Here is a 22,959-nt window from a genome sequence, read left to right on the forward strand (position 1 = left end):
GCTTCAACTGATCGTCCAACCTGGAGAGACACAAGGACACCCGCACCACGGAGAAACAGTGGAAATGTGGGGACTGTGGAAAGGGATTCGATTGCCCATCCCAGCTGGAATCTCATCGACGCAGTCACACCGGGGAGAGGCCGTTCACCTGCTCCGATTGTGGGAAGGGATTCACTCTGTTGTCCAGACTCCACTTACACCAGTGAGTTCGCACTGGGGAGAGACCTTTTAAATGATGTGACTGTGGGAACTGCTTTAAAATCTCTGCTGATCTAATTAAACACCAGCTTGTTCACTGACGAGAGACCGTTCAGTTGCACTCACTGCGAGAAGAGCTTCAGGCAGTCGTCGCACCTCATTCAACACCAGCGAGTTCACACTGGGGAGAGGCCGTTCACCTGCTCCATGTGTGGGAAGGGATTCACTTCTGCATCTAATCTTCAGACACAACAGCGAGTTCACATTGGGGAGAGGCAGTTCACCTGCTCTGTGTGTGGGAAGGGATTCGCAGAGTTATCCAAGCTCCAGATACACCAGTGAGTTCACACCGGGGAGAGGCCATTCACCTGCTTCGAGTGTGGGAAGGGATTCGCAGAGTTATCCAAGCTCCAGATACACCAGCGAGTTCAAACTGGGGAGAGGCCGTTCACGTGTATTTAATGTGGGAAGGGATTCACTCAGTCATCCAGCCTCCATACACACCAACGAGTTCACACTGGGGAGAAACCGTTCACCTGTTCCGTGTGGGGGAAGGGATTTGCAGAGTCATCCAAGCTCCAGATACACCAGAGAGTTCACACTGGGGAGAGGTCGTTCACCTGCTCCGTGTGTGGGAAGGGATTCACTGGTGCATCCACCCTGCTGAGACACCAGCTTGTTCACACTGATAAGAGACCATTTAAATGTTCCCACTGTGGGAAGAGCTTTAAAAGCCCTGGGGAGCTGAAGGGACACCAGCAAGCTCACACTGGGGAGAGACCATTCACCTGCTCTGTCTGTGGGAAGGGATTCACTCGGTCCTCCAACCTGCTGGCACACCAGCTTGTTCACACTGAGGAGAGATCCTTGAAATGTTCTGACTATGGGAAGAGCTTTAAAAGCTTGAAGAGCCTTAAGAGACACCAGTGTCTTCACACTGATCATAGAATCTAACAGCATAGAAAGAGGTGATTCGGCCCATCATGTCTGTGGTGGCTCTTTGAAAGAGCTGTCCAATTTAGTCCCAAACCCCAGCTTTATCCCCAGAATTCTGCTAATTAGTCCTCTTCAAGTACATGTCCAATTACCGTTTGAAAGTTCCTGTGGAACCTGATTCCAGCATCCTTTCAGATGGTGCGTTCCAGATCTTAACAACCCTCTGTGTGAAAACAATTCTCCTCATTTCCCTCTGGTTCTTTTAGCAATTATTTTAAATCTGAGACCTTTGGTTACCGACCCACTTGCCAGAGTGAACAGTTTGTTCCTTCTTGCTCAATCAAAACCCCATATCATTTTGAACACCGCTATTAGGTCTCCTCTTAACCTTCTCTGCCCTAAGAGGAGCAATCCCAGCTTCTCCAATCTCTCCACATAACTGAAGTCCCTCATCCCTGGTACCATCCTGGTCAACCGCCTCTGTACCCTCTCCAAGGCCTTGACATCCTTCCTAAAGTGTGGTGCCCAGAACTGTACACAAGACTCCAGCTGAGGCCAAAACCCTGCAGCTGCACAAAACCCTGGTTAGACCACACCTGGATTACTGTGAGCAGTTCTGGGCATCACAGCCTAGGAAGGATATATTGGCCTTGGAGGGAGTGCAGCGTAGGTTTACCAGAATGATACCCGGAACCCAAGGGTTAAGTTACGAGGAGAGATTATACAAATTAGGGTTGCAGTCCCTAGAATTTAGAAGGTTAAGGTGTGATCTGATCGAAGTTTTCAGGATATTAAGGGGAACAGATAGGGTAGATAGAGAGAAACTATTTCTGCTGGTTGGGCAGTCTAGGATTAGGGGGCATAGTCTAAAAATAGAGCCAGACCTTTCAGGAATGAAATTAGGAAACACTTCTACACACAAAGGGTGGTAGAAGTTTGGAACTTCCTTCTGCAAATGGAAATTGATGCTAGATCAATTGTTAATTTTAAATCTGAGATTGATAGGTTTTTGTTACCCAAAGGTATTAAGGGATATGGGCCAAAGGCGGGTGTATGGAGTTAGATCACAGATCAGCCATGATCTCATTGAATGGCGGAACAGGCTCGTGGGGCTGAATGGCCTCCTCCTGTCCTATGTTCCTCACTAGTGATTTGTAAAGGTTTAGTGTAACTTCCTTGTTTTTGTTTTCAATGGCACTATTTACAAAGCCAAGTATCCCACACACTTTCTGAACTGCCTCACCAACTTGCCGTGGCACTTTCAAAGATTTGTGAATATGGACCCCCAGGTCCCTCTACTCTTGCACCCCTCAAAATAGTCCCATTTAGATTATACGGCCTTTCCCTGTTGTTTCTCCCAAAGTGCATCACTTCACACTTATCCTCATTTAATTAAATCTGCCTTGTGTCTGCTGATTTCACAGTCTGTCTCTGTCCTTCTGAAGTCTGCTACTACTATGCTCACTATTTACTACGTTGCCAAGCTTTGTATCATCTGTAAATTTCAAACTTGTACACCGAAACCCAAGTCCAGGTCAGTTATATATAACAAGAAAAGCAATGGTCCTAATCCCGACCCCTGGGGGAACCCACTGCATACTTCCCTCCAGTCTGAAAAACATCCCTCAGCACTGCTCACTGTCTCCTATCCCTCAGCCAATTATATACCCAAATTACCATCAGCCCTTTAATACCATGTGCTTCTCTTTTCCGAGTAGGTCTCCTGTGTGGTACTTTATCAAATGCCTTTTGAAAGTCCATAAGAACATCAGAAATAGGAGCAGGAGTGGGCTATACGGCCCCTCGAGCCTGCTCCACCATTCAATAAGATCATGCTGATCATCGACCTCAACTCCACTTTCCCGCCCGATCTCCATATCCCTTGATTCCCCTAGAGTCCAAAAATCTATTAATCTCAGCCTTGAATATACTCAAAGACTCAGCATTCACAGCCCTCTGGGGCAGAGAATTCCAAAGATTCACAACCCTCTGAGTGAAGAAATTCTTCCTCATCTCAGTCTTAAATGGCGACCCCTTATCCTGAGACTATGCCCCCTAGTTCTAGACTCTCCAGCCAGGGGAAACAACCTCTCAGCATCTACCCTGTCAATCCCCTTCAGAATCTTGTATGTTTCAATGAGATCACCTCTCATTCTTCTAAACTCCAGAGAGTATAGGCCCATTCTACACAATCTCTCATCATAGTTGGAATAAACGGGTAATTTTCCGAGTGGCAGGCCGTGACTAGTGGGGTACCGCAAGGATCGGTCCTAGGACCCCAGCTGTTCACAATATATATTAATGATCTGGACGAGGGAATTGGATGTAATATCTCCAAATTTGCAGATGACACAAAGCTGAATGAATATTTTGTATCAGTCTTTACAGTAGAGGACACTAAGAATATCCCAACACTGGACAAACAGGGGGCTATAGGGGGGGAGGAGCTAAACACGATCAAAATCACTAAGGAAGTGGTACTCGGTAAAATAATGGGACTCAAGGCGGATAAATCACCTGGACCTGATGGCTTGCATCCTAGGGTCTTGAGGGAAGTGACGGTAGGGATTGTGGATGCATTGGTAATAATTTTCCAAAACTCCCTGGACTCAGCAAAGGTCCCGGCAGACTGGAAAACTGCTAATGTAACACCCTTATTTAAAAAGGGCAGTAGACAGAAGGCTGGAAACTATAGACCGGTTAGCCTAACATCTGTGGTAGGTAAAATTTTGGAGTCCATTATTAAGGAGACAGTAACAGGACATTTGGATAATCATAATTTAATAGGACAAAGTCAGCATGGTTTTATGAAGGGGAAGTCATGTTTGACAAATTTGCTGGAGTTCTTTGAGGAAATAACATATAGGGTGGATAAAGGGGAACCAGTGGACGTAGTGTATTTAGACTTCCAAAAGGCATTTGACAAGGTGCCACACAAAAGATTATTGCTTAAGATAAAAAATCACGGGATTGGGGGTAATATTCTGGCATGGATAGAGGATTGGCTATCTAACAGAAGGCAGAGAGTTGGGATAAATGGTTCATTCTCAGACTGGCAATCAGTAACTAGTGGTGTTCCGCAGAGGTCAGTGCTGGGTCCCCAACTCTTTACAATCTATATTAACGATTTGGAGGAGGGGACCGAGTGTAACATATCAAAGTTTGCAGATGATACTAAGATGGGAGGGAAAGTAGTGAGTGAGGAGGACATAAAAAACCTGCAAGGGGACATAGACAGGCTAAGTAAGTGGGCAGAGATTTGGCAGATGGAATACAATACTGGAAAGTGTGAGGTTATGCACTTTGGCAGGAAAAATTGCAGAGCAAGTTATTATCTTAATGGCAAGAAACTGGAAAGTACTGAAGTACAAAGGGATCTGGGGGTCCTGGTGCACGAAACTCAAAAGGTTAGTATGCAGGTGCAGCAAGTGATTAAGAAGGCCAATGGAATGTTGGCTTTCATTGCTAGGGGGATAGAATATAAAAATAGGGAGGGAGGTATTACTTCAGTTGTACAAGGTATTGGTGAGACTGCACCTGGAATACTGCATACAGTTTTGGTGTCCATACTTAAGAAAAGACATACTTGCTCTCGAGTCAGTACAAAGAAGGTTCACTCGGTTAATCCCGGGGATGAGGGGATAGACATATGAGGAGAGGTTGAGTAGATTGGGACTCTACTCATTGGAGTTCAGAAGAATCAGAGGCGATCTTATTGAAACATATAAGATAGTGAAGGGGTTGGATCGGGTGGATGCGGGGAGGATGTTCCCGATGATGGGTGAAACTAGAACTAGGGGGCATAGTCTTAGAATAAGGGGCTGCTCTTTCAAAACTGAGATGAGGAGGAACTACTTCACTCAGAGGGTGGTAGGTCCATGGAATATGCTGCCCCAAAAAGCTGTAGAAGCTACATCATTACATAAATTTAAAACAGAAATAGACAGTTTCCTAGAAGTAAAGGGAATTAAGGGTTACGGGGAGCGGGCAGGAATTTGGACATGAATCTAGGTTCGGATCGGACATGGCCCTGTGGGTAGCGGAGCGGGCCCAGGGGCCGTGTAGCCTGATCCTGCTCCTATTTCGTGTGTCTAATTCTGTTAGATTCAGGAGATGGTTCTGTGATAGTAGATTGGCGGTTAGGTTCAGATCAGCCATGATCTTATTGAATGGCGGAGCAGGCTCGAGGGGCCGATTGGCCTACCCTGCTCCTGTTTCTTATGTTCTTATGTTCCTATTATGCCCCCTAGTTCTAGTCTCACCCATCAGTGGAAACATCCTCACCGCATCCACCCGATCAAGCCCCCTCACCATCTTATATGTTTCGGTAAGATCGCCTCTCATTCTTCTGAACGGCAATGAGTAGAGTCCCAACCTACTCAACCTTTCCTCATATGTCAACCCCCTCATCTCTGGAATCAACCGAGTGAACCTTCTCTGAACCGCCTCGAGAGCAAGTATATCTTTTCTTAAATATGGAAACCAAAACTGTACGCAGTATTCCAAGTGTGGCCTCACCAGTACCCTGTATAACTGCAGCAATACCTCTCTGTTTTTATACTCCATCCCCCTTGCAATAATAGCCAAGATTCCATTGGCCTTCCTGATCACCTGCTGCACCTGCATACTAACTTTTTGTGTTTCATGCACCAGGACCCCCAGATCCCTTTGCACTGTAGCACTTTGCAGTTTCTCTCCATTTAGATAATAAGTTGCTCTTTGATTTTTTCTGCCAAAGTGCATAACGTCACACTTTCCAACATTGTATTGCATCTGCCAAATCTCTGCCCACTCACTTAGCCTGTCTATGTCCTTTTGCAGGTTTTTTATGTCCTCCTCACTCACTGCTTTCCCTCCCATCTTTGTATCATCGGCAAATCCTTCCTCCAAATCGTTAATATAGATTGTAAAGAGTTGGGGACCCAGCACTGACCCCTGCGGAACACCACTAGTTACTGATTGCCAGTCTGAGAATGAACCATTTATCCCAACTCTCTGCCTTCTGTTAGATAGCCAATCCTCTATCCATGCCAGAATATTACCCCCAATCCCGTGATTTTTTATCTTAAGCAATAATCTTTTGTGTGGCACCTTGTCAAATGCCTTTTGGAAGTCTAAATACACTACGTCCACTGGTTCCCCTTTATCCACCCTATATGTTACTTCCTCAAAGAACTCCAGCAAATTTGTCAAACATGACTTCCCCTTCATAAAACCATGCTGACTTTGTCCTATTAAATTATGATTATCCAAATGTCCTGTTACTGTCTCCTTAATAATGGACTCCAAAATTTTACCTACCACAGATGTTAGGCTAACCGGTCTATAGCTTCCAGCCTTCTGTCTACTGCCCTTTTTAAATAAGGGTGTTACATTAGCAGTTTTCCAGTCTGCCGGGACCTTTGCTGAGTCCAGGGAGTTTTGGAAAATTATTACCAATGCATCCACAATCCCTACCGCCACTTCCCTCAAGACCCTAGGATGTAAGCCATCAGGTCCAGGTGATTTATCCGCCTTGAGTCCCATTATTTTACCGAGTACCACTTCCTTAGTGATTTTGATCGTGTTTAGCTCCTCCCCCCCTATAGCCCCCTGTTTGTCCAGTGTTGGGATATTCTTAGTGTCCTCTACTGTAAAGATTGATACAAAATATCCATTCAGTGTTTTTGCCATCTCCATATTTCCCACCATTAATTTCCCGGTCTCATCCTCTAAGGGACCAACATTTACTTTAGCCACCCTTTTTCTTTTTATATATCTATAAAAACTCTTACTATCTGTTTTTATATTTTTTGCTAATTTACTTTCATAATCTATCTTCCCTTTCTTAATCAATCTTTTTGTTATTTTTTGCTGTCTTTTAAAGTTTTCCCAATCCTCTATCCTCCCACTAGATTTGGCTACCTTATATGCCGTTGTTTTTAGTCGAATACTATCCTTAATTTCTTTACTTAGCCACGGATGGCTGTCTTTTCTTTTGCACCCTTTTCTTCTCAGTGGAATATATTTTTTTTGGAAGTTGTAAAATAACTCCTTAAATGTACACCACTGATCATGTATCGTCTTACCCTTTAATCTATTTTTCCAATCCACTCGACTCAATTCCGCTCTCATACCTTCATAGTCTCCTTTATTCAAGCTTAGCACGCTTGTTTGAGATCCAACCTTCTCACCCTCTAATTGAATATGGAATTCAACCATGTTATGGTCACTCGTTCCAAGGGGATCCTTTACTAGGACATTTTTAATTAATCCTGTCTCGTTACACAGGACCAGATCTAAGGTTGCTTGCTCCCTGGTCGGTTCAGTTACATACTGTTCAAGATACCCATCCCTAATACACTCAATGAACTCATCCTCAAGGCAGCCCTGCCCAATTTGATTTGTCCAATTAATATCCCCCATAATTATAGATGTTCCCTTATTACAAGCCTCAACTATTTCCTGATTGATACTCCGTCCAACAGAGTTGCAACTGTTCGGAGGCCTATAGACTACGCCCACTAGTGTTTTTTTCCCCTTATTATTCCTTACCTCCACCCAAACTGTTTCATTATCCTGATCTTTTGATCCAATATCATTTCTCTGTATTACAGTGATTCCTTCCTTTATTAACATAGCCACCCCACCTCCCCTTCCTTCCTGCCTGTCCTTCCTGATCGTTAAATAACCTGGTATGTTTAATTCCCAGGCATTGTCACCCTGCAGCCATGTTTCTGTAATGGCCACAAGATCATACCCATATGTAGTAGTTATTTGTGCCATTAACTCGTCTATTTTGCTACGAATGCTACGTGCATTCAGATAGAGAACTTTCAAATATGTTTTGTGACACTTAGTTCCTGCTTTTGCCCTTTTTATTACTTTACCTTTTTCTCCATACCTTCTGCCCCTTCCTGACACGCTCTGGTTTTTAATTTCCCCACTGCTACCTAAGTCTATGACCTTCTCTGTTGTCAATTTTATTATTTGCTCTCTAGGAACCTCCCCACCACTAGTTAGTTTAAAGCCCTCTCTACAGCCCTAGTTATATGATCCGCCAGGACTCTAGTCCCAGCACTGGCCAAGTGAAGCCCGTCCCAATGGAACAGCTCCCTCCTGCCCCAGTACTGGTGCCAGTGTCCCAGGAAGCAAAACCCATTTCTCCCACACCAGTCTTTGAGCCACGCATTTAACTCTCTAATTTTATTTGTCCTAGCCAAATTCACTCGTGGCTCAGGTAATAATCCATTATTACCCTTGAGGTTCTGTTTTTTAATTTGACCCCTAGCTGCTCATACTCCTTTAACAGAACCGGCTTCCTAGTCCTATCTACGTCGTTTGTACCAACATGGACCACGACAACTGGATCCACCCCCTCCCACTGCAAGTTTCTTTCCAGCCCAGAGGAGATGTCCTTAACCCTGGCACCGGGTAGGCAACACAGCCTTCGGGACTCTCGCTCTCGGCTGCAGAGAACTCTATCTATCCCCCTAATAATACTATCCCCTACCACTACAACATTTCTATTTACTCCCCCCTCTTGAATGACCCCCCGTTCCACGGTGCTGTGGCCAGGTTGCTCATCCTCCCTGCAGTCCCTGCTCCTGTCCCCACAGGGAGTAAGAACCTCGAACCTGTTGGACAAGAGCAAGGGCTGCGGCTCCTCCAGCTCTACCTCCTGGATCCCCGTACCTGCCTCACTCGTAGTCACACCGTCCTGTCCCTGACCATGGGCTACATCTGAATTAATTAACTTCATAGGTGTGACCACCTCCTGATACACAGAGTCCAGGTACTTTCCCCCCTCCCTGATGTGTCGCAGTGTCTGAAGCTCAGACTCCAGCTCATCAACACAGAGCTGGAGTTCCTGTAGCAGCAGACACTTGTCACAGATGTAATCACCGTGAGCCTCAATGGGGTCCACCGGCTCCCACATCTCGCAACAGTAACACATCACCTGCCCCATTCTATGTAATTAATTAAATTTTTTATTATTAGTTATGGACACCCTCTGCCCGATTTTAGATGCTAGTATCCCCTTTAATTAATTGGATTTAAATTAAATCAATCCCTCTAATTACACCAGTTAAATGGTTTACCAACAGTCACTCTGCACCAGAAAGGCCTTATTAACTACAACCCAGAGTTAAAGTTTGAAAAGAGCACCAAACACCCGACTTACCCAAACTCACACTTACCCAAACTCACAGCACTCTCTGATGACTCGCACTCAGTGCTTGCTCGCACTAGGACTGGTCTTTTTATACTGTTTGTTTGTTTACAGCCAAATGAGTCACCCCTGCTGATTGGTTAGAAAACTGGTTTCCACTGCCTGCTGTTCCAATTTACTCCTACTGCAGTGTAACCTTGTTTTACTCTTCTTAAACCAACAGAATCCCAAATATTGAACTTTTCCCCTTTACTTAAACTGCTTAAGTAATCTTATCAAGAATGATTTAAAGAGAAATAACAATTAAAGAACTCTCACACTTACCCAAACTCTCTGATGACTCGCATCTTAGAATAAGGGGCTGCCCTTTCAAAACTGAGATGAGGAGAAACTTCTTCACTCAGAGGGTAGTAAATCTATGGAATTTGCTACCCCAGAGAGCTGTGGAAGCTGCAACATTAAATAAATTTAAAATGGAGATAGACATTTTCCTAGCAGATAAGGGAATTAGGGGTTACGGGGAGAGGGCAGGGAAGTGGATGTGAGTCTAGATTCAGATCAGCCATGATCCTATTGAATGGCGGAGCAGGCCCGAGGGGCCGTATGGCCGACTCCTGCTCCTACTTCTTATGTTCTTCTTATGTTCTTATGATGGGACAGTGTAGAGGGAGCTTTACTCTGTATCTAACCTGTGCTGTACCTGCCCTGGGAGTGTTTGATGGGACAGTGTAGAGGGAGCTTTACTCTGTATCTAACCCGTGCTGTACCTACCCTGGGAGTGTTTGATGGGACAGTGTAGAGGGAGCTTTACTCTGTACCTAACCCGTGCTGTACCTGCCCTGGGAGTGTTTGATGGGACAGTGTAGAGGGAGCTTTACTCTGTATCTAACCCGTGCTGTACCTGCCCTGGGAGTGTTTGATGGGATAGTGTAGAGGGAGCTTTACTCTGTATCTAACCCGTGCTGTACCTGCCCTGGGAGTGTTTGATGGGACAGTGTAGAGGGAGCTTTACTCTGTATCTAACCCGTGCTGTAGCTGCCCCGGGAGTGTTTGATGAGACAGTGGAGAGGGAGCTTCACTCTATCCATCCCGTGCTGTACCTGCCCTGGGAGTGTTTGATGGGACAGTGTAGAGAAACATAGAAACATAAAAGATAGGAGCAGGAGTAGGCCATTCGGCACTTCGAGCCTGCTCCGCCATTTGAGATCATGGCTGATCATCCAAATTCAGTACCCTGTCCCTGCCTTCTCCCCATATCCCTTGATCCCTTTAGCCTTAAGAAATATATCCAACTCTTTCTTGAATATATTTAATGAACTGGCCTCCACCGCCCACTTTGGCAGAGAATTCCACAGGTTCACCACTCTCTGGGTGAAGAAATTCCTCCTCATTTCAGTCCTAAATGGCTTACCCCTTATCCTTAGACTATGACCCCTGGTTCTGGACTCCCCGGCCATCAGAAACATCCTTCCTGCACCTAGTCTGTCCAGGCCTGACAGAATTTTATAGGTTTCGATAAGATCCCCTCTCAATCTTCTAAACTCCAGTGAGTATAACCCCAATCGACACAATCTCTCCTCATATGTCATTCCTGCCATCCCAGGTATCAGCCTGGTAAATCTTCGCTGCACTCCCTCCACGGCAAGAACGTCCTTCCTCAGGTAAGGTGACCAAAACTGTACACAATACTCACGGTGTGGTCTCACCAAGGCCCTTTACAACTGTAGATAGACATCCTTGTTCCTGTACTCGAACCCTCTCGCTACGAAGGCCAACATACCATTTGCCTTCTTAACCGCCTGCTGCACCTGCATGCTTACCTTCAGCGACTGGTGCACAATAACACCCAGGTCTCTTTGCACTTCCCCTTCTCCCAATCTATTGCCATTCAAATAATAATCTTTGCTTTACTCTGTGTCTAACCCGTGCTGTACCTGCCCTGGGAGTGTTTGATGGGACAGCGTAGAGGGAGCTTTACTCCGTGTCTAACGTGTGCTGTACCTGCCCTGGGAGTGTTTGATGGGACAGTGTAGAGGGAGCTTTACTCTGTATCTAACCAGTGCTGTACCTGCACTAGGAGTGTTTGATGGGACAGTGTAGGGGGAGCTTTACTCTGTATCTAACCCGTGCTGTGCCTGCCCTGGGTGTGTTTGATGGGATAGTGTAGAGTGAGCTTTACTCTGTATCTAACCAGTGCTGTACCTGCCCTGGGAGTGTTTGATGGGACAGTGTAGTGGGAGCTTTACTCTGTATCTAATCCGTACTGTACCTGCCCTGGGAGTGTTTGATGGGACAGTGCAGAGGGAGAATTACTCTGTGTCTAACCCGTGCTGTACCTGCCCTGGGAGTGTTTGATGGGACAGTGTACAGGAAGCTTAACTCTGTATCTAACCCATGCTGTACCTGCCCTGGGAGTGTTTGATGGACAGTGTAGAGGGAGCTTTACTCTGTATCTAACCCGTGCTGCACCTGCCCTGGGAGTGTTTCATGGGACAGTGTGGAGGGAGCTTTGCTCTGTATCTAACCCGTGCTGTACCTGCTGTGGGGGTGTTTGATGGGACAGTGTAGAGGGAGCTTTACTCTGTATCTAACCCATGCTGTACCTGCCCTCACGAGCAAATATGGCTAGGGTAAATAAAATCAGATAGTAAAATGCGTGGCTCAAAGACTGGTGTGGGAGAAATGGGTTTTGCTTCTTGGGACACTGGCACCAGTACTGGGACAGGAGAGAGCTGTTCCATTGGGACGGACTTCACTTGGCCAGTGCTGGGACTAGAATCCTGCCGAATCGAATAACTGGGGCTGTAGAGAGGGCTTTAAACTAATTAGTGGGGGGGAGGTTTCAAGAGAGCGAAAAATAAAAATGTCAGCGGAGAAGGCAACAGAGCAAGATAGCAGTGGGGGAATTAAAAACCGGAGCGTGTCAGGAAGGGACAGAATATATAAAGATGATCTGGACGAGGGAATTGGATGTAATATCTCCAAATTTGCAGACGACACAAAGCTGGGTGGGAGGGTATGCTGTGAGGAGGATGTTGTGAAACTCCAGCACGATTTGGACAGGTTGGGTGATTGGGCAGAAATATGGCAAATGCACTATAATGTGGATAAATGTGAGGTTATCCACTTTGGTGGCAAAAACAGGAAGGCAGATTATTTTTTGAATGGCAATAGATTGGGAGAAGGGGAAGTGCAAAGAGACCTGGGTGTTCTTGTGCACCAGTCGCTGAAGTTAAGCATGCAGGTGCAGCAGGCGGTTAAGAAGGCAAATGGTATGTTGGCCTTCGTAGCAAGAGGGTTCGAATACAGGAACAAGGATGTCTTGCTGCAGTTGTACAGGGCCTTGGTGAGACCGCACCTTGAGTATTGTGTGCAGTTTTGGTCGCCTTATCTGAGGAAGGACATTCTTGCCATGGAAGGAGTGCAGCGAAGATTCACCAGGCTGATACCTGGGATGGCAAGAATGACGTATGAGGAGAGATTGTGTCGATTGGGCTTATACTCACTGGAGTTTAGAAGATTGAGAGGGGATCTCATCACAACCTATAAAATTCTGTCAGGCCTGGACAGACTAGATGCAGGAAGGATGTTTCTGATGGCTGAGGAGTCCAGAACCAGGGGTCATAGTCTAAGGATAAGGGGTAAGCCATTTAGGACAGAGATGAGGAGGAATTTCTTCACCCAGAGAGTGGTGAACCTGTGGAATTCTCTGCCACAGAGGGCGGTGGAGGCCAGTTCATTAAATATATTCAAGAAAGAGTTGGATATATTTCTTAAGGCTAAAGGGATCAAGGGATATGGGGAGAAGGCAGGGACAGGGTACTTAATTTGGATGATCAGCCATGATCTCAAATGGCGGAGCAGGCTCGAAGGGCCGAATGGCCTACTCCTGCTCCTATCTTCTATGTTTCTATAGGACAGCCCTCTCATCCCAGGAATCAATCTAGTGAACCTTCCTTGCATCACCTCCAAGGCAAGTATATCCTTCCTTAGATAATGAGACCAAAACTGTGCACTGTACTCCAGGTGTGGTCTCACCAAGGCCCTGTACAATTGTAGCAAGACTTCCTTACTCTTATACTCCAAGCCCCTTGCAATAAAGGCCAACATGCCATTTGCCTTCCTTATTGTTTGCTGTACCTGCATGCTAGCTTTCTGTGTTTCTTGCACGAGGACACCCAAATCTCTCTGAAAACCAACATTTGAAAGTTTCTCACCATTTAAAAAATATTCTGTTTTTCTATTCTTCCTACCAAAGTGAATAACCTCACATTTCCCTACATTATACTCCATCTGCCACCGTACTGCCCACTCACTCAGTCTATTGATATCCCTTTACAGACTCTTTGTGTTCTCCTCACAGCTCACTGTCCCACCTAGCTTTGTATCATCAGCAAACTTGGATACATGACACTTGGTCCCTTCATCTAGGTCATTAATATAGATTGTAAATAACTGAGGCCCCAACACTGATCCTTGTGGCACCCCACTAGTTACAGCCTGCCAACCTGAAAAAGATCCGTTTATCCCTACTCTTTGTTTTCTGTCCGTTAACCAATCCTCTATCCATGCTACGATATTACCCCCAACCCCGTGAGCCCTAATCTTGTGTAATAATCTTTTATGTGGCACCTTATCGAATGCCTTTTGGAAATCCAAATATACTACATCTACTGGTTCCCCTTTATCTACCCTGCTAGTTACATCCTCAGATAACTCTAATAAATTTGTCAAACACGATTTCCCTTTCATAAAACCATGTTGACTCAGCCTACCCATGTTATGATTTTCTAAGTGCCCTGATACAACTTCCATAACAATGGATTCCAGCATTTTCCCAACGACTGATGTCAGGCTAACTGGCCCGTCGTTCCCTGTTTTTTTTCTCCCTCCTTTCTTGAATAGCGGTGTTACATTTGCGACCTTCCAATCCGCTGGGACCGTTCTAGAACCTCGGGAATTTTGGAAGATCAAAACCAATGCATCCACTGTCTCTTCAGCCACCTCTTTTCGAACCCGAGGATGTAGGCCGTCAGGTCCAGGGGATTTGTCAGCTTTTAGTCCCATTAGTTTCTCTAGTACTTTACATTAAGTTCCTCACCCTCATTAAACCCTCGGTTCCCCACCATCTTTGGTATGCTTTTGTGTCTTCTACTGTGAAGACAAATACAAAATATTTGTTTTAACGTTTCTGCCATTTCCTTATTCCCCATAATAATTTCTCCTGTCTCTACCTCTAAGGGACCAACGTTGTCAGCTGTGGCTCAGTGGGCAGCTCACTCGCCTCTGGGTCAAAGGGTGGTGGGTTCAAGTCCCACTCCCGCACATAAAGCTAGGCTGACACTCCAGTGCAGTGCCGAGGGAGTGCTGCACTGTCGGAGGTGCCGTCTTTCAGATGAGACATTAAACCGAGGCCCCGTCTGCCCTCTCGGGTGGATGTAAAAGATCCCCTGGCACTTCTTCGAAGAAGAGTAGGGAAGTTATCCCAGAGTCCCGGCCAATATTTATCCCACAACCAACATAACAAAATCAGATTATCTGGTCATTATCACATTGCTGTTTATGGGAGCTTGCTGTGTGCTGCCACATTACAACAGTGAGTCCACTTCAAAAGTACTTCATTGACTGTAAAGCGCTTTCAGACGTCCGGTGGTCGTGAATGGCGCTATATAAATACAAGTCTTTCTTTACTTATGCTACTGTCTTCCTTTTCGATGCTTTTGATTTAATTATTAAACATTTAAGAAATTATTGCACTGAGAAAGGCTGTCTCTGAAACTGCAGGAAATTTGTCTTTAAATAAGCTTTTAAAAAATTATTTTTAAAATTTGCCAGGCCTGCTGCCTGCGGCCCCTCTCCCAGATTCCAGCCCCAGCTCTGTGCTGACTGAGCTGCTCTCACCTGGGGACAGCACGTCACAATCGGCCCCAATGCACCTGAGCTGGAGAGGAGGCCCCACCCCCTTGCCGCGCCACCATTGGTTGGCGGACCCGGCCCGCCCTCGTCCTATTGGTCAGAGCACCCGTCACTCACAGGCCGGGCCGGCCTCCATCCCTGAACGGCCTCTTCTTGTGATTACATCACAATCGGGCCCCAGCCTCAGCACTGGGGAGGAAGGTCCCGCCCCCTAGCCGCGCCACCATTGGTTGGAAGACTAGGCCGCCCAGTTCAGCCCTCTTCCTATTGGTCCGCGAGTTCACACCGGGGAGAGGCCATTCACCTACTCCGTGTGTGGGAAGGGATTCAGTCGTTCATTCTCCCTGCAGAAACACCAGCGAGTTCACTCTGGGGAGAGGCCATTCACCTGCTCCGTGTGCGGGAAGGGATTCACTCAACAATCCGCCCTGCTGAGACACCAGCGAGTTCACACCGGGGAGAGGCTGTTCACCTGCTCAGTGTGTGGGAAGGGATTAATTCTCTCCTCGACCCTGCTGATACACCAGCTGGTTCACACTGACGAGAGGCCGTTCTCCTGCTCCGAGTGTGGGAAAGGATTCACTCATCCCTCCTCTCTGCGGGAACACCAGCGAGTTCACACTGACAAGTGGCCGTTGACCTGCTCCGAGTGCGGGAAAGGATTCACTCGTCCCTCCTCTCTGCGGGAACACCAGCTGGTTCACACTGACGAGAGGCCGTTCTCCTGCTCCGAGTGCGGGAAAGGATTCACTCGTCCCTCCTTTCTGCGGGAACACCAGCTGGTTCACACTGATGAAAGGCCGTTCTCCTGCTCCGAGTGCGGGAAAGGATTCACTCGTCTCACCTCTCTGCGGGAACACCAGCTGGTTCACACCGACGAGAGGCCGTTTAAATGTTCCGACTGTGACAAGAGTTTCAAATGCTCCAAGGACCTGAAGAGGCATCGACGCATGAAGGACTATTCTGTGTTAATAATGGCAATTACGGGGTTGGGGGGGCAGGGGGCGGTTTGAAGATGCTGATTATAACCCCAGTAACTAGGCTGGAGTTTAAGAGGGGTCAGCCTCGGCTCAGTGGGTGAAACTCTCACCTCTAGAGTCAGAAGGTCTTGGGTTTGAGACCCACTCTGGAGACTTGAGCACGTAATCTAGGCTGACACTCCAGGGCAGTACTGAGGGAGAGCTGCTCTGTCAGAGGTGCCATACTACTTGCCTTCTTAACCGCCTGCTGCACCTGCATGCTTACCTTCAGTGACTGGAGCACAAGGACACCCAGGTCTCTTTGCACTTCCCCATCTCCCAATCTATTGCCATTCAGATAATAATCTGTCCCCCTGTTTTTGCCACCAAAGTGGATAACCTCGCATTTATCCACATTATACTGCATCTGCCATGCATCTGCCCAATCACCCAACCTGTCCAAATCATCCTGGAGTTTCTCTGAATCCTCCTCACAACACACGCCCAGCCAGCTTTGTGTCATCTGCAAACTTGGAGATATTACATCTAGTTCCCTCGTCTAGATCATTTATATGTATTGTGAATAGCTGGGGTCCTAGCACCGATCCCTGCGGTACCCCACTAGTCACTGCCTGCCACTCGGAAAAAGACCCGTTTATTCCAACTCTTTGCTTCCTGTCTGCCAGCCAGTTCTCTATCCAAGACAGTACCTTACCCCCATTTCCCTACAAATACTGATTTCATTCAATTCCTCCCTCTCATTAGACTCTATGTTCCCCGACACCTCTGGGAGGTTATTTGTGTCGTCCTTTTTAAGAGAGAACCAAAGTATGTATTTAATTGTTCGGCCATTTCTTTGTTCCCCATATTAAATTCCCCTGATTCTGACTGCAAGGGACCGATGCTTTACTTCACCATTCTTTTTCTCTTCACATATCTATAGAAGCTTTTACAGTCAGTTTTTATGTTCCCTGTAAGCTTACTCTCATAATCTATTTTCCCCCTCTTAATTAATCCCTTTGTCCTCCTTTGCTGAATCCTAAACTACTCCCAATCCTCAGGTTTGCTGCTTTTCCTGGCCAAATTATATGTCCTCTCCTTGGATCTTATGCTATCCCTAATTTCCTTTGTTAGCCACGGTTGAGTCACCCTTTTTGTTTTATTTTTATGCCAAACAGGGATGAACAAATTCTGTAGTTCATCCATGCGATCTTTAAATGTTTGCCATTGCCTATCTACCATCAACCCTTTGAGTAACATTCCCCAATCAATCCTACCCAACTCGCGCCTCATACAGTACCATCGTAGTTTCCTTTATTTAAATTCAGGACCCTAGTCTCTGAGTCAACTACTTCACTCTCCATTTTAATGAAGAATTCTATCATATTATGACCGCTCCTCCCCAAGGGGCCTCGCACAACAAGATTGCTAATTAATCCTTTCTTTCTCATTACATAATACCCAATCTAAGATGGCCTGATCTCTAGTCGGTTCCTCGACATATTGGTCCAGGAAACCATCCTGTATACACTCTAGGAATTCCTCCTTCACAGTATTGTTACTAATTTGGTTAGCCCAATCTATATGTAGATTAAAGTCACCCATGATAACTGCTGTGCCCTTATTGCACGCACCTCTAATTTCTCGTTTAATACCATCCACAACCTCAACATTACTGTTTGGGGTTCTGTATACAACTCCCACTAACTTTTTCTGCCCCTTGGTATTTCTCAGCTCTGCCCATACAGATTCCACATCATCAGAGCTAATATCCTTCCTCACTATTGTGTTAATCTCCTCTTTAACCAGCAATGCTACCCTACCTCCTTATCCTTTTTTCCTGTCCTTCCTGAATATTGAATACCCCTGGATGTTGCATTCCCAGACTTGGTCATCCTGGAGCCATGTCTCCATAATCCCAATTATATCATATCTGTTTACATCAATTTGCGCAGCTAATTGATCCACCTTATTACGAATGCTCCTCGCATTAAGACACAAAGCCTTCAGGGTTGACTTTTTAACACTCTTAGTCCTTTTAGAATTATTATTTACTGTGGCCCTGTTTGATTTACACCCTTGATTTCTCTGACTTCCACTTTTGCTTTTCTCCTTCCTGTCTTTTGCTTCTATCCTTGCTTCCCTTTCCTCTGTCTCCCTGCACAGGTTCCCAACCCCCTACCTCTTTCACCAAGCTTTTGGTCACCTGTCCTAATATCTCTTGTATGAGTCAGTGTTAAATTTGGTCTGATGGTGCTCCTGTGAACTGATTGGGACGTTTTTACTATGTTACATTGAATTACATAGGACATACAGCACAGAAACAGGCCATTCAGCCCAACCAGTCCAAGCTCCACTCGAGCCTCCTCCCGTCATTCCTCATCTAAATCTATCAGCATAACCCTCTATTCCATTCTCCCTCATATGCTTGTCCAGCCTCCCCTTAAAAATTCAATAACAAAATACTGTGGATGCTGGAAATCTGAAATAACAACAGAAAATGCTGGAAATACTCAGCAGGCCAGGCAGCATCCGTGGAGAGAGAAACAGAGTTAACATTTCAGGTCTGGGACCCTTCATTAGAACTGTGTGGTCTAACCAAGGTTCGATACAGGTTTAGCATAACTTCCCCACTTTTCAATTCTATCCCTCGAGAAATAAACCCTAGTGTTTGGTTTGCTTTTTTTATGGCCTTGCTAACCTGTGGCACATCTTTGAGTAATTTGTGTATTTGTACTCTGAGATCCTTTTGTTCCTCTACCCCACCTAGACTCGCACCCTCCAAGTGATAAGTGACCTCCCTATTCTTCCTACCAAAATGTAATACCTCACGTTTATCTGTGTTGAACTTCATTTGCCAATTATATACCCATTCTGCAAGTTTATTAATGTCCTCCTGTAATTTGTAGCAGTCCGCATCAGTGTTGACTATTCCCCAAAGTTGGTGTCATCCGCAAATTTAGAAATGGTGTTTTTGATTCCAAAGTCTAAATCGTTAATATAAGTTGTGAACAACAGTGGACCCAGCACTGATCCTTGTGGAACACCACCACCCATCTTCTGCCACTGTCAACAGCTCCCTTTTACCATTGATTTGTGAAATAAAGTGTATCAATCAGACGTCTCAATGTTTCCTGTTCCACGAGCTTGTTTCGGGGGTCTGGCTCAGCGACTATCCTGTAATCACACCAACAAGTCCCACTGGGCTGAACAATGGAGGAGAGGCGTTGGAGGAGGATGGTGTGATCAACCATGGTGAAGCTCGCAGACAGGTCGAGAAGGATGAAGAGAGATCGTCCACTGGTTACAGCCGCGGAGGATGTAATTCGTGACTTTTGTTGAGGGCCGTTTCATAGAATCACAGAAACCTACAGCACGGAAGGAGGCCATTTCAGCCCAACGTGTCCGCGCCAGCCAACAAAGAGCGATCCAGCCTATTCCCACTTCCCAGCTCTTGGTCTGTAGTCCTGCAGGTTACAGCATCCCAAGTGCACATCCAAGTACTTTTTAAAATGTGGTTTGGGTTCCTGCCTCTACCACCCTTTCAGGCAGTGAGTTCCAGACCCCCACAACCCTCTGGGTGAAGACATTTCCCCTCTAAGCCTTCCCCCAATTACTTTAAATCTGTGCCCCCTGGTTTTTGACCCCATTGCTAAGGGAAATAGGTCCTTTCTATCCACTTTATCTATGCCCCTCATAAATTTGTACATCTCAATAAGGTCTCCCCTCAGACTCCTCTGTTCCAAGGAAAACAAAGCCAGCATATCCAGTCTTTCCTCATAGCTGAGATTCTCTACTCCCAACATCCTTGTAAATCTCATCTGTACCCTCTGTAGAGTAATCACATCTTTCCTGTAATGTGGTGACCAGAACTGCACGCTGTTCTCTAGCTGAGGCCTAACTAGTATTTTATACAGTTGAAGCATAACCTCCCTGCTCTTGTATTCTATGCCACGGCTAATAAAGGCAAGCATTCCGTATGCCTTCTTAACCACCTTATCTACCTGTCCTGCTACCTTCAGGGATCTGTGGACATGCACTCCAAGGACCCATTGCTCCTCTACACTACTCAGTGTCCTACCATTTAATGTGTATTCACTTTCCTTGTTAGCCCTCCCCAAATGCATTACCTCACACTTCTCCGGATTGAATTCCATTTGCCACTGTTCTGCCCACCTGACCAATTTATTGATATCTTCCTGCAGTCTACAGCTTCCTTCTTCAGTATCAATGTACGGTGTTTGGTTCCCTTGTCCTTACAAGGGTTCTTTGACTCTGGGTTTTACAGCAACAAAATTGTAGACGACACAAAGATTTAGGTTCAACCCAAGCTGTTAGTTTATTAAAACCAAGAAAACAGAGACAAAAACCTGTTGAGATTGGGCTGAAACTTAAAATCACCCATATGACCAGTCGTTACCATTGTGGATTGTAGGCCTGGATCGGAGATGACCTGTCCCCGTCCTCCGTTATCTGACTGCAGCGGCCTACACAACGCAAACCCCTTGTAGAATCAACTGATACTTACAATCACCCGTCCGGCTGGTCGTGGCCGACGTCGATTGCAGGCTGGGGCTGGAGATGAGCGTCTTCCCCTCCTTACACCTGGCAGTTGCTGTAGTTAGAACTAGCTTCCGAGAGAGAGAGCTTCTGAGAGAGCTTCAGAGCGAAACGAGAGAGAGCTGAGGTGTGGTTCCTTCTTATAGTTCTTTTAGTCACCTGGCCCCATGCTGGGCCTCCCCCAACCAGTTTCGGTTGTCGGTTTGCTGAACTGTCCGACATTCACACCTCGTCAACCTGTAATTCAATCACCGGAGGTGTACAGAGTTGTGAGATCGAAGATAACTCCTTATTTCCTCTCCCGCTTTATGTAACGCATATTCAATGTGATTTCTATTACTATTGAGGGGCGGCTGGCTGATTGACTTGTGTCTCTTCCATTGAAGCCAGGAAGTCCATCGTGACCCCCATTGTTTCAGGTAAACTCAGAGCATTGTCCAGATGTTAATTTTTCCCATTTAAACCAATCATTATTCAAGGCCTCACAGTTCAATGTCAATGTCCTTTTCAGAGTTAATCATGAGTCAAAGCTTTCATTGTCCAGTATCAATGTGTCCTCCAAGAAACATAGAAGATAGGAGCAGGAGTAGGCCATTCAGCCCCTTGAGCCTGCTCCACCATTTAATGAGATCATGGCTGATCATGCAAATTCAGTACCCTGTCCCTGCCTTCTCCCCATATCCCTTGATCCCTTTAGCCTTAAGAAATATATCTAACTCATTGCTGAATATATTTAATAAATTGGCCTCTACTGCCTTCTGTGGTAGAGAATTCCACAGGTTCACCACTCTCTGGGTGAAGAAATTCCTCCTCATCTCTGTCCTAAATGGCTTACCCCTTATCCTTAGACTGTGACCCCTGGTTCTGGACTCCCCAGCCATCGGGAACATCCTTCCTGCATCTAGTCTGTCTAATCCTGTTTAAATTTTATACGTTTCAATGAGATCCCCTCTCATTCTTCTAAACTCCAGCGAGTATAAGTCCAATCGACCCAATCTCTCCTCATACATCATTCCTGCCATCCCAGGTATCAGTCTGGTGAATCTTCGCTGCACTCCCTCCATGGCAAGGACATCCTTCCTCAGATAAGGCGACCAAAACTGCACACAATACTCAAGGTGTGGTCTCACCAAGGCCCTGTACAACTGCAACAAGACATCCTTGTTCCTGTACTCGAATCCTCTCGCTATGAAGGCCAACATACCATTTGCCTTCTTAGCCGCCTGCTGCACCAGGATGCTTACCTTCAGCAACTGGTGCACAAGGACACAGAAGTGGGAATTGGCATGTTGTGCCTGAAGTCTATCTCCAGCAAGAGAGAGTCTAAATTCTGGGCCCTTATTAAACATTTTTTTTTTTTTTTTGCAGATGACCAAGGGAATTTTGCATTTAAATAAACTTCTTTTTAAGTAAATAAGAAATAGGAGCAGGAGTCGGCCATTTGGCCCCTCGAGCCTGTTCCGCCATTCAATAAGATCATGGCTGATCTTCTACCTCATCTCCACTTTCCTGCACTATCCCCATATCCCTTGATTCCCTATCGATCTCAGCCTTGATTATACTCAATGACTGAGCCTCCACAGCCCTCTGGGGCGGAGAATTCCACAGGTTCACCACCCTCTGAGTGAAGAAATTCCTCCTCATCTCAGTCCTAAATGGCCGACCCCTTATTCTGAGACTGTGACCCCTGGTTCTAGACTCCCCAGCCAGGGGAAACATCCTCCCTGCGTCTACCCTGTCAAGCCCTGTAAGAATTTTGTGTGTTTCAATGAGATCACCTCTCATTCTTCTAAACTCTAGAGAATATAGGCCTAGTCTCCTCAATCTCTCCCCATAGGACAATCCCCCCATCCCAGGAACCAGTCTGGTGAACCTCCGTTGCACTCCCTCCAAGTATATCCTTCCTTAGGTAAGACCAAAACTGTGCACAATACTCCAGGTGTGGTCTCACAAGGGCCCTATATAATTGCAGTAAAACATCTTTACTCTTATACTCAAATCCTCTTGTAATAAAGGCTTGTAAAGCTCCTGTCCCTCTGGCCCTCTGAAAGGCCCGCTGACTGTGGCGCCTCTCCCAGATTCCAGCCCCAGCTCTGTGCTGACTGCAGCCCCTCTCCCAGATTCCAGCCCCAGCTCTGTGCTGACTGCAGCCCCTCTCCCAGATTCCAGCCCCAGCTCTGTGCTGACTGTGGCCCCTCTCCCAGATTCCAGCCCCAGCTCTGTGCTGACTGTGGCCCC

General features: G+C 46.2%; 1 protein-coding gene and 1 pseudogene across 1 annotated transcript in view; both read left to right on the forward strand.

The window, feature by feature from the left end:
• Positions 1 to 22,959, forward strand: part of LOC147118283 (uncharacterized) — a 237,436-nt gene that overhangs the window by 204,664 nt on the left and 9,813 nt on the right. The window lies entirely within an intron of this gene.
• LOC147118289 (uncharacterized) lies at positions 277 to 22,093 on the forward strand (annotated as a pseudogene).

Source organism: Somniosus microcephalus, chromosome 4 (genome assembly GCF_052327205.1).
Source record: "Somniosus microcephalus isolate GS21.2 chromosome 4, FLI_Smic_1.0, whole genome shotgun sequence".
In the NCBI taxonomy this organism is placed as follows: domain Eukaryota; kingdom Metazoa; phylum Chordata; class Chondrichthyes; order Squaliformes; family Somniosidae; genus Somniosus; species Somniosus microcephalus.